Raw genomic sequence first — 12,500 nt, 5'->3', positions numbered from 1 at the left:
TTTATGCTATAGTAGTAGATTCACATCAACCGTGCATTTGACGTCTAGGCCAGTCCCTTACGACCCTCCTGATTGGCTACTGATAAGCCAGTCACAGGGCTGAAAACTCTCAGTCTCTCTCCAGAGTTCACATGGGTAGGATCTATGTGCCACCTCTCCTGAGGGATGTCTTTCAGGAGAGGTGGAGCATACATCCTGCCTATGTGAACTCTGGAGAGAGACTGAGAGTTTCCAGCCCTGTGATTGGCTTATCTACGGCCAATCAGGAGCGTCGTAAGGGACTGGCCTAAAATCAAATGCACACTTGATGTGAACCTACTATAGCATAAGCATGGTGTGATGCCACCTTACAGCGCCAATGCCTAGGTGCACTCAGAGTGTGATGACTAAAGGAAACGAAACGTGATGTTGGTGAGCAAGCGTGATGCCTGGGCGAAAGAGCAAAGGTAAAACCTGACTCTAATACCCGTGTAAATAACTCTAGCACAAAAGGTTCCAACCGCAATACACATCGACGCACGAGAGAGAATTCCCAATCATTTTAAATCTGTGTTTCAGGACCCAGTGTACCCAAAGAACGATCAAATGCGACCTCAATGGAACGGAATGGAATGACAAAATTTAGGCCGAGAACCAAGTACAAGGACCTACAAGGTCATTCAGCGCTGAAAGGCAAATTGAGAGCAGAAAGTTGAAAAATTTACAGTTGCGCCATGAAACAATTATTAGGAGAGGGTGGAAAGTAAGATGGGAGAAAATGAATAAGATAGGAGGTACAGTAAACGGAATAAGAGGGGGTCGCAGCTAGTAGGTGCCGGAAGGACACTGCAAAGAACCTTCAGTAATGCGTACAGTACACCGCATGAGGTACACTGACAGGACTGTCCCCCTGCGGGAAATGCGACCCCAAGTACAGCACCAAATATTTACTAAATGCCCCGAAATCTAGACGATGAAAAAAAAAAAAAATTAAAAAAAAAAAAAAACCAGCAAACCCTTAATTTGTATAACCAGAGACAACAAAACTCTACGGAGTCATACTGCCATATTTCATTACTAGGAACGTTGAGAGAGCCGGGTAGGAGGAGGGACACAAACCCCCATCAGTGTCACGCAATGTAATGCCTACCTTCATCTTACCGCCCAACCTAAAGACATTTAATGGGAGATAAAAGAAAAGAAATACGTTGTTTCGACGACGGGGTTGCACTGGTCTCACTCTGAAATTCCAGTGTGATTTCCCCTGTCGTAGTTTATCAAAGTCCGGAACTGCTCTTCGTCACGGCAAGCAGAAACGAGAGCGCCGGGTATGCAATCAGGGCAATTACTGCATTGGCACGTATAAAATGTACAGGGGTACGTGTCCTCTCGTTGTGCGCTGGTAAATGAATGTACGTCGGCTGTTATGCAATACCGCAATGATTAGACCCCAAACAAGGTTCCGGGTATCCATATGTTATAGACGTACATTCGAACATTTTCATATAAGCATATGTAGGTGGGAACTAAAATAGTATGTAGGTACTATATTATAATATAATATATATATATATTATATCTATAGATATATATATATATATATTATATATAATATAGAGATATATATATATATATATATATATATATCTATATATATATATATATATATATATATATATATATAGATTAGATATATATTATATATATTATTATTATTATATATATATAGTATAAACCTATGCACACATATTTTGTGTATATATATATATATCTATATATAATATATATATATATAATATAGAGAGAGAGAGAGAGAGAGAGAGAGAGAGAGAGAGAGAGAGAGAGAGAACACACGTAAATAACTTAAACAGTTATTTCAATTCTTTCTCTAAAAACTAATAATAATAATAATAATAATAATAATAATATAATAATAATATAATAATAATAATTAATAAGAATAAACATGCGAACAGCAACACTTACGAAAACCAGCAGCAAAAAAAAAAAAAATAAAATAAAAAAGTATAATCCAACAACAAGGTCGGGAAATCCTCGTTGAAAACGAATTATCTCAACAATGAACAAACAAAAGCACTTGAGCCCGGAGCCAAAGCAGGTGTGGGAAAGAAGCGGTGAAAGATTAAAAAAAAGAAAAAAAAAAAAAAAATCGCACTTGAAGGTCGTCTTCTCAGTGAACCTTGCACGTCTGGCAACGACGTCAGCTGAGCTCTTCTTCCACCAACGTCAAACCGGCAGCACCCGGTGCCGAGTGGACGGTCCAGACACGTCGTACCGCGTGAATATCTCTTGCTCATTTACAAGGTTTCGAAGATTTCCTATTTCTTTGATTAAAGGGTTATAGACTCGTTTTAATATTTAACGTTCCTCATAAACAATTGCGAGGGCTTCGTTTTAATTCTTATTTGAGGGACGATATTCGGTGCTTAAGTCATTACAAATATTTGATATATATATATATATATATATATATATATATTATAATAGATATATATTATGATATATATATATATATATATATATATTATATATAGTATATATATATCTATATATATATATAATTATATTATATTATATATATAATGTCCCTCTAAACGATTACAACTTTATCTTAATCACTACTTAAATATACATTCAGTAAATTTGATCCAATGTGATTATATATACACATATATATAGAGAGAGAGTTTCTGTGTGCGTGTGTGTAAGAGAGAGAGAGAGAGAGAGAGAGAGAGAGAGAGAGAGAGAGAGAGAAGGGGTGGGCTCCAAATTCCAAGTCGTTGAAGTTCAACAAATACAACAACTACTCCACTAATCTACTACGTACGTTGTTCAGATTCCTCTGAACGCTGCAAGATCAAAGCACGCAGAGAAAAACAAAATCTCTCTCTCTCTCTCTCTCTCTCTCTCTCTCTCTCTCTCTCTCTCTCTCTCTCTAAGGACTCTGAAACATGAAACAGTGCCAATTCCGATTACGAAACCAAACAGTTTAATAATCTTTAATTTTGAAAATTTCTTAAGCAATTTCCCGTGTGTCTCAAGATCCAATACACAAAAACCAGATTGCGATGAAACACAACAAATTGAGAATTTACAATATGTTAGAGAGAGAGAGAGAGAGAGAGAGAAATTTAATTCTCCTCTAAGATAACTATGTTGCAGGAGAACCAAAAGTTTCTTCTTGAGAGAGAGAGAGAGAGAGAGAGAGAGAGAGAGAGAGAGAGAGAGAGAGAGAGAGAGAGAATTTAATTCTCCTCTAAGATAGTAACTCTGTTGCAGGAAAACCAAAAGTTTCTTCTTGGGAGAGAGAGAGAGAGAGAGAGAGAGAGAGAGAGAGAGAGAGAGAGAGAGAGAGAGAATGGTGCTTCACCACATCTGACAAGGATAGTGAGTGCAAACGTACTCAGCTCCCAGATAATAGTGCAGGAGGAGCGGTGAGAGTCAGAGAATGTCCCAGAGCACCCAAGCACCTGCGTCAGCTATGAGGAAGAAGAAGAAGAAGAGCACGAGAGAAGGAGGCGTTACGTAACACGCCCGAAAGAGTAATCTATACTCTGGTGTAAGAAAGACCTTTCATTAATCAGTCGTTCAGTCATGGCCTTCAAAGCGTATATCCCATCAAAAGCCTTTCATAACCAAAGATTTCATCCGTCCACGTGACCATAATCTTCGTGACTTTCATTATCCTCTTTACAAAACATTCACTCGGTCATTTACGAGCTCCTGACATTTCTCCTCAAAATCCAAAGTTCACACCGAGGCTAAATTATTACAGGATCATTTGCCAATCCCGCATTCGTTTTCACGGCTGCTGCCTGTATCATCTTACCAGGACCGCTTATATAAGCTACCAAGTTTTGTTTTGTTTGTTGGTATGGTGTTTTTACGTTGCATGGAACTGCTGGTTATTCAGCAACGGGACCAACGGCTTTACGTGACTTCCGAACCACGTCGAGAGTGAACTTCTATCGCCAGAAATACACATCTCTAACACCCTCCAGTGGAATGCCCGAGAATCGACCTCGCGGCCAACGAGGTGGTAGGCCAACACCATACCGACCACGCCACTGAGGTGCTTAGGAAGTCCTTAATAATGTCAGCCTGCATTGTAACTATTTCTCATGGCAAGCAATCTTGATCTCCGTACGAAGCATGAACCATTCCCTTATTCTTACACGGTCTAAACCTTCTTTTACCTCAATCAAGTTGCTCTTTCCCTTCACAACTTTGACCCCATCTCTACACGAGTCCCAAATGTCGTTTTAGATGCTCCTACCAAACAGCTCTTGTAGTCTTCGCCTATCTCCAGTTACCGACTTGAAATCTCAGGTACACTTCTATCATGCGAACTATTTTTGCAACAACATTGCATTAAAGTATCCCATTTCTCACGTTAAGAAAACAATTCCGTAAATTCCCGCAATATTTCAAGAAATAAAGCAGTTATTTGCAATTCTAGGATTAATATATACCACGACGAACGATTGCATATTCATTTCAAATATCTATATTATACAATACTTTCTTCCACAAGCGTTGAAGTTCACATAGCAATGCATATCAACATACAAAACAACATACGCGCGTGAACACACACGCACACTATAATATATCATATATATATATATATATATATATATATATATATATATATATATACAGCCATAGGAAAAATGAAAAGAGAGAACCCAAAGCGCTTTCGTGTTATTTTCAACACATTTTCGAGGAACAATACTAAAAAACACCGAGAGCATTGTACCCGCCCCGACAATGTGCTGAATAGCACGAAAAAGCGCTTGGTACTACTTCTTTTATTTTCCCGTGGCCTTGGCTAAATATATTGTCTCGCGCTATTTAGTGACATAATATATTATATATATTATATATATATATATTATATATATAATATATAATATTTATACTACATACATATAAATAAATAAAGGTGATGCCACGGAGGAAAATGAAAAGACGACCTTTTTTACTAGGGCACAACTGATCATAACAGCAAAAACATTGTACAAGTAGGCTTAGTATCCAAACTGACATTACTGGATCAGCATAAGGTCCAATTCACTCTACAGAAATAAAAAAAATACGCCCGTGGACCTTACGCTAATCCTGTAATGTCAGTTTGGATACTAAGCCTACTTGTATGTACTATGTTTTTTGCTCTATGATCAGTTGTGCCTCAAGTAAAGGGTCGTGTGGACCGAAAAATCCTGGCATTTCTCGTCTTTTCATTTTCCTCCTTGGCATCACCTTTATTTATGCATAGCATCACGTTTTATATATTTCGTGATCAAGTTATATATATTAATATATATATATATATATATATATATATATATATATATATATATATATATAATCACGACTCAAAAGTGTCATAACCAGGTGCTAATCACAAAAAAGATCAGAGCCGCCTCCGAACGCGGGTCCCTTCCCTCTTCCGCCCTAAAGGGTCGGCCAGCAATTAATTTATCATTAAATGGATCTCAGCAGTGACTGAGCGCAGGGGCGGTTATTAGCATCATCCATAAAGCAGGCTCATTTGGGTCTTCCCCCTTTGTAATTAGCTGTTGTACATTTTTATGGGGGGGCGCTGACCCATCACTGTGACGCTTTAATTGCTCAACATCACTCTGGCGTCTCGTCATTGTCCGTGTTATAATAGGAGCTACTGAAACACTGGGGGCGGGGATTGATTCATTCATTCTCTCTCTCTCTCTCTCGTTAGAAGGCATAACTAATTTTTAGTCACTATGCGTGCTATAACAGCAGCTACTGCAAGAACGGGGAGATTACCCCCCCTCTCTCTCTCTCTCTCTCTCTCTCTCTCTCTTCTCTCTCTCTCTCTCTCTCTCTCTCTAGTCATTATGTGCGTTATACTAGCAACTACTGAGAGAATGGGGGAATGATTCTCTCTCTCTCTCTCTCTCTCTCTCTCTCTCTTCAGACCGTCGAGCATTTGTAATTTTTAAATTTGTAAAACGGGTGGTCTTTGAGGCTTGTTCCGTGTGAATAATAATAATAATATAATAATACTTTAGGAAAGCAGAACTCTTCTCAAGCATACTTTATTAAAAGTAACGGCTACTTCAGCAGCATTACACTTGTAGAGATTCTTCTCTATTTTGCGAATAGCGGCTTTTTTCAGTGCTACTTAAACAGGCCAGTAGAGCGCCTATAGAGGTCATGGTAAAATACACAGGGTCAAAATAGGTGTATATATTTGAATTTTACAGATAAACTATGATACCATAGTCATCAAAGTCATTAACGTTCTCTCTCTCTCTCTCTCTCTCTCTCTCTTTCTTAAAGCGAGCTTTCGTCTGGAGCTCCAGACATCCTCGGGCTGGGAAGCTGAGGGTGGACTGATCTTGGTGCGGTGTCCGTCCTCCTTATATCTGGGGTTGACAGCAAGGGGTCCTGCCCCATGCTTGGCTCCTATTGGCTGGTGGCGGTGAGTCTTGTTTTCATTGGCTGCCGAGCAGGTCTCAGTCCACTTTCCTCGAACCGATGGTTGCGTTGCAGCATATCTGCAGCCGCCTGGACCTCCTAAGCGGCGCTGTAACATTGATGGGCGTTGCGCTAGCGCTGTGGACGTCACGGCTACTTTGATTTCCATCGGCTGCAGGAGTACCCTCGTTCGGGGGCGTTGTCATCCATAGAGTTGTCATGATCGGTGGTGTCATTGTTAGTGGCAGGTCTTCTCATACTCGTAGGGAGGAGAAATTCTTCCTGCGTCGTATTCAGTGAAGGTTTTATTGCTGGATGAGGAGCGCCTCCAGCAGGCGCAACCGACGGGCATCAGGGGCCTTCCCGATGATCTCGTGTTCTTTATGATGACATCTCGGGAGGATGGCCTAGTCATGTTGAGGTGCGGGCGTGATTCTTTATAGCCCCCTCTTGGGCGTGGCACGAGAGTCTCTTCGACAGTCGCATGGTAGTCATACCTACGTAGGCGCCGCTTGCATTCGCGGACTGGGCAATGTATACTGGTACACTACATGCGTCTGCTTCAGGGGTTCTCGTATCTGTGGAGAGGGGTTATTTTTCATAATAAGATCGCGCGTCCTCCGATTCGGTAATATATGATTAAGTCGATATTCTTGGTGTCGTCAGTCGGGGATACATTATCAGAAATAATTTTCTTGATGGCGTCCTCATTCTTCACGGTAATGAACTCATGAAGGCTTTGTAGTACAGCTTGATATTTATCCTGGGGCGGGGCTGCGGGCTCTCACTACCGTACCATTTCTCCAGGGCTGTGCGGACTTCCTTGCTGATTAATTTATTTGAGTACCCGTTATTCACAAGTACTTGGGAGGGCGCGGTCGAGTTCCTGGTGAGTGTCCTGCCAGGTCGAGCAGTGGGAGAGGGCCCTCCTGACGAAGGCCCTGACGGTGGTGCTTTTGAATCTGGCGGGGCACTCGCTGTCTCCGTTGAGGCAAAGTCCTAAATTGGTTTTATTTGTGTAGACTGAAGTACGGAGACCGTCTTCCGTCTTGCTTACAAGGACGTCGAGGAAGGGGAGCCGATCGTCGGAGCTGCGTTCGACTGTGTAATTCAGCACACTACATGCTGAAATGCTTGACGGAGGGCTTCTACTCATCCTCGGCGTCGACTTGCACAAAGATGTCGTCAATATAACGTCCATATCTGCGGGGGTTGCTGCATCCTGGCGAAGACCCGTTCCTCCACGGTGCCCATATAAAAGTTTTAGCGAAGAGGACCCCCAGTGGGGAGCCCATCGCCACGCCGTCCTTTTTGGTGGCGGAACATCTTGCCACGGTGGGTGGAGAAAGGGGCCTTCTTCGTGCATATCTCCAGCAGCGTACGGAGCGAGGCTTCCGGTATGTTGAGGGGCCGCTCGTCGACTGATTCCTGTAGACACGATCAAGTCGACGCCGAGGATGAGGTAGAAGCCCTCCGTCAAGCATTTCAGCAGTGTAGTGTGCTGAATTACACAGTCTAACGCAGCTTCGACGATCGGCTCCCCTTCCTTCGACGTCCTTGTAAGCAAGACGGAAGACGGTCTCCGTACTTCAGTCTACACAAAGAAAACCAATTTAGGACTTTGCCTCAACGGAGACAGCGAGTGCCCCGCCAGATTCAAAAGCACCACCGTCAGGGCCTTCGTCAGGAGGGCCCTCTCCCACTGCTCGACCTGGCAGGACACTCACAGGAACTCGACCGCGCTCCCAAGTACTTGTGAATAACGGGTACTCAAATAATTAATCAGCAAGGAAGTCCGCACAGCCCTGGAGAAATGGTACGGTAGTGAGAGCCCGCACCCCCAAAGCCCCGCCCCCAGGATAATATCAAGCTGTACTACAAAGCCTTCATGAGTTCCCATTACCGTGAAGAAGAGACGCCATCAAGAAAATTATTTCTGATAATGTATCCCCGACTGACGACACCAAGAATATCGACTTAATCATATATTACCAGAATCGGAGGACGCGCGATCTTATTATGAAAAATAACCCCTCTCCACAGGTACGAGAACCCCTGAAGCAGACGCATGTAGTGTACCAGTATACATGCCCAGTCCGCGAATGCAGCGGCGCCTACGTAGGTATGACTACCATGCGACTGTCGAAGAGACTCTCGTGCCACGCCCAAGAGGGGGCTATAAAGAATCACGCCCGCACCAAACATCACGAGGCCATCTCCCGAGATGTCATCATAAAGAACACGAAGATCATCGGGAAGGCCCCTGATGCCCGTCGGTTGCGCCTGCTGGAGGCGCTCCTCATCCAGCAAATAAAACTTCACTGAATACGACGCAGGAAGAATTTTCTCCTCCCCTACAGTATGAGAAGACCTGCCACTAACAATGACACCACCGATCATGACAACTCTATGGATGACAACGCCCCCGAACGAGGTACTCCTGCAGCCGATGGAAATCAAAGTAGGCCGTGACGTCCCACAGCGTAGCGCAACGCCCATCAATGTTACAGCGCCGCTTAGGAGGTCCAGGCGCTGCAGGATATGCTGCAACGCAACCATCGGTTCGAGGAAAGTGGCTTGAGACCTGGCTCAGGCAGCCAATGAAAACAAGACTCACCGCCACCAGCCAATAGGAGACAAGCATGGGGCAGACCCCTTGCTGTCAACCACAGATATAAGGAGGACGGACACCGCACAAGATCAGTCCACCCTCAGCTTTCCCAGCCCGAGGATGTCTGCAGCTCCAGACGAAAGCTCGCTTTAAGAAAGAGAGAGAGAGAGAGAGAGAGAATCGTTAATGACTTTGATGACTATGGTATCATAGTTTATCTGTAAAATTCAAATATACACCTATTTTGACCCTGTATTTTACCATGACCTCTATAGGCGCTCTACTGGCCTGTTTAAGTAGCACTGAAAAAGCCGCTATTCGCAAAATAGAGAAGAATCTCTACAAGTGTAATGCTGCTGAAGTAGCCATTACTTTTAATAAAATAATAATAATAATAATTTGTGAAATTCCGCCACTCTGTCTTCCTGACCTTTTATCTGTCACAACAGGAAACAGCTGACACTATCAGAGCCAGATGACACCATCATCTCCCTCATCAACATCTCACTAAATAGAATAGAATAGAATACAAAATTCAGGCCATAGCCAAGCGATAGGACCTTTAAGGTCATTCAGCGCTCACCGTCTCGTCTCACTGACATATAAAAATTCCGTAATTACCTTGCGGTATCATTTCTAACTCTATCCTGCCATCTGACTCCTAATGTTCTCATTAAATTGAACCGAATTGAATACATAATTTTTTGGCCAAAGGCCAAGCACAGGGACCTATGAGGGTCATTCAGCGCCAAAACGGAAACTGACTGCAAAGTTTGAAAGGTGTAACAGGATTTTCCGGAAAACCTCAAAGCAGTTGCACTAGGAATCAGTTGTTAGGATAGGGTGAAAAGTAAGATGGAAGAAAGAGAATATGAAAGGAGGCACGGTAAAAGGAACAAAAGGGCTTGCACAACATGAGGTGCATTAACGGGGAGTATTCTCATTCAAGAACTGTTCTCAAATAGATCGAACCTTCTCGATGTTTCGTAGATTTATTGTCATATCATGATTCATATCCGTACAACAATACATATCATATAGATTTTAAACCATCCTACTTTCGTAAGTACTTTCAGCTCGTTTAACATCTAACTCTTATTCAGGCTGAAGAATTTTAATTTGCCTATTTTAGTCTACCTGTATACTGAACTCCATAAAACTAGTTAATTCTGTCTCCATCAATAAATCTAGTTAATTATGTCTCCATCTAATGTTATTTCGTTCCTTTATGCATGCTCAGTCACTGCCTCTGATTGCCCTATGTTTATTTAGGGGCCTATATCTTTAGATATATAAAGCATAATATCAGGCACGCTTTGTAAATACTGAATTTTGCAGATGAAGCAACATCATCTGCATATTCTAAGTCTGTCAACTTTCAATCTAAGCTCCTTCCATCTCCAGTTGAGCCGGTTCTGTCTGTCCGTGAGCACTTTTTTTCTCTCCGTACTTCTTGTGTCCGCCCTCAGATCTTAAAAACTACTGTGGCTAGAAGGCTGCAAATTTGTACGTTGGTCATCCACCCTCCAATCATCAAACATGCCAAATTGCAGCCCTGTAGCCTCAGTAGTTTTTATTTTATTTAAGGTTAAATTTAGCCGTAATCGTGCTTCTGGCAACGATATAGGCTAGGCCACCAGCGTGCCGTTAAAGTTTTATGGGCCGCGGCTCATACAGCATTATAACGAGAACACCGAAAGATAGATCTACTTTCGGTGGCCTTCATTATACGCTCTAGTGGATGTACAGCAAATCGATCGCTGCATTTTTTTTTTTACTCGTTTAAGCGTAAAATTCGTGAGAAGGCCAAACAGCAAAGGTGACATAAGATCCCCATGTAGCAACCCTTTATCAGCTGCAAATTCACTTGACATGATCCCGTCAACATCAACTTCGTATCTACTTCGTTAACGGATGATGTCAAATTAGCCCGACTTATTTCAGGGGTATATCGCGGTGACGCAAGGCCTTCCATAATATTGGTCTGTGGACGCTGTCAAATACCTTTGCGCAATCAACAAAGGCCATCAGAAGGGGTTTCAAAATTCTCTTGACATATAATTTTGATGTGAGCACTTCCTGCCTTTGCCAAAACCATCTCGTTCGTTTCTATGCTTTTATATTATTTTCTTTCTAAAGCTTAATAAAAAAACATATTGAATATTTTCAATACAACAGACATACTGTGCAATGCTTCTGCAGTTACTACATTTGTAATGAATGCATTATAAAATACAGATATTTTCCATATCTGTAAATAAACCCACGACCCAAGGGGTCACTGGTGAGATAGGAGCGTGATACGTAGTCACAACAGGACGTAAACTAGACCATGCCATGCGATGCTTGCAGTAGCCTGGTTTGCATTTGCCTGTATCAACATTATTCATATCTTGTAAACAGTTCACAGCACCTTCCATGAGAAGCTGGTGACCTATCACCTGTAGAGGAAACACGTGACTTCCGAGTCATATGTCCATGTATCTGTTATTGTATATGCTGAGATAGCTATTGTCAGCTATCGATACGACACTCTTTGAAGATCAGTTCTCTACTCATCTTCCATCAGGGCAGTCATCTGACTAACCCTTCCTATACTCCGGTGATGGAGGTTATAATAAAGTTGTTGAAGTTCACTCAGGAAGTTTGAGTCATCTCCCCTATTCTGAAGAAGAAACAAAATCTACATAGATGTCACTCAGACGAGAAAGAGAAGAGGAACCACAATGCTTGCGTATCACAGTCGCGAGATCTAACATACAACGGGTCGCTGTCCTATACAAAGGCGTAACCATTATAAATGGTGGACAGCGGACAGTTATACATTCAGACCATGCTCCCTCACACCATACTCTGCAATGCAGCCTAGTAAAATGAAAGAGGTGTAATTTCGGTTCCAGCTAAAATAATTTGCAATGATTCCATTATCATCTTGTGCAAGTTTCCTCATGACTCTATTTCTAGTATATCAGTCAAAGTATCCCCTTCTATCCCCTTCATGTCTCTTATGACCACATAAACCTGGTCTGCCAGCATTGTCCCTCTTGTTCTGAGAACCCCATCTTCATTTTGACAGGTATTTACCTCTTATTCGTTTCACCCGTAGTTATCTTTGGTTTGGTCTTTTCTCTCCTGCAGGCAAGGTATCATCCGATATCCAAGATTTACTATGCCCTTGCCTGCTGGTTTTTAACCATTAACTTTCTGACTGCAAAGTTCATTGCCAGATTTTTCGTCTACTGCAACACTTCGGATTATTGTTCCGGCTTCTGTTTTCCCTCATTATATCCTTTCATCCCTAAGGAGCAAAAGCACTAATCTTTTTTTATTCATTATATGTCTTGGCAAAATACACATTTAGACTTTTAACTATCCCTTCGAGAAAATAAAAACACTACCCTCTCTCTCTCTCTCTCTCTCTCTCTCT

The 12,500-nt window shown here is 42.1% G+C and overlaps 1 protein-coding gene across 2 annotated transcripts in view; it reads right to left on the bottom strand.

Annotated features, from left to right (window-relative positions):
* Nucleotides 1–12,500, bottom strand: part of LOC135212630 (cytosolic carboxypeptidase 1-like) — a 207,378-nt gene that overhangs the window by 145,050 nt on the left and 49,828 nt on the right. The window lies entirely within an intron of this gene.

Source organism: Macrobrachium nipponense, chromosome 41 (genome assembly GCF_015104395.2).
Source record: "Macrobrachium nipponense isolate FS-2020 chromosome 41, ASM1510439v2, whole genome shotgun sequence".
Taxonomy (NCBI): domain Eukaryota; kingdom Metazoa; phylum Arthropoda; class Malacostraca; order Decapoda; family Palaemonidae; genus Macrobrachium; species Macrobrachium nipponense.
This window is presented reverse-complemented; position numbering and strand designations above follow the sequence as displayed.